A 726-nucleotide genomic window follows, 5' to 3' on the forward strand; every position below is an offset into this window, starting at 1 on the left:
ACACACACACAATACACACAATAACAATTATACAGGGCTCTCGGCTACTATGACCCAAGGTTTCTAGAATATATATATATGACCATCCCCTGATCATTAAAAAAAAATTGAGAATAGAGATGCCAAGATCATAACAAAAACATCTAGGAAATTAGAAAAAAGAAATTGTGCCTATCAATTATACATTAACAGTCAATAATTAAAAAAATAATAATTGTCAAAATTAAATGACAACAAAAACCATGAATAATACATTGTCGCAGGTGATGACAACAACAAAAGCATAAGAATCATAGCACAGATAATGACAACAATAAAAGTATTGAAACAAAGCAAATAATAGTAATACTGAAAAATTTATACACACATATATATATATACACACACACACACACACATATATATATAGTGAGTATCGATAGGATGAAACTTGAACACCAACAACTAGACGAAACGGGAACTACAAGTGACGAAACGTTCAAAGAGAGGAATAATAATATTAGGAGGAGTCGACGCAAAATCTCGCCAACAAGAGACCGGAAAATGAAGATTGCGGAAAGTAGCATTACGCACAGAATCATAATGACTGCAATAAAAAAGAAAATGAGAAGCAGTTTCCAAATTGTTACAGTGGCTACACAATGGACTATCCGCCCTATTAATGCGATGTAAATACTCAAAAAGAGGAGCCCTGTTACAGAGGAGCTTGTAAAACATATTTTCAAA

This window comes from Pholcus phalangioides, unplaced genomic scaffold, assembly GCF_987345545.1.
Source record: "Pholcus phalangioides strain wild (caught in Gottingen) unplaced genomic scaffold, Ppha-v1.0 ptg000017l_1, whole genome shotgun sequence".
NCBI classification, from domain to species: Eukaryota; Metazoa; Arthropoda; class Arachnida; order Araneae; family Pholcidae; genus Pholcus; species Pholcus phalangioides.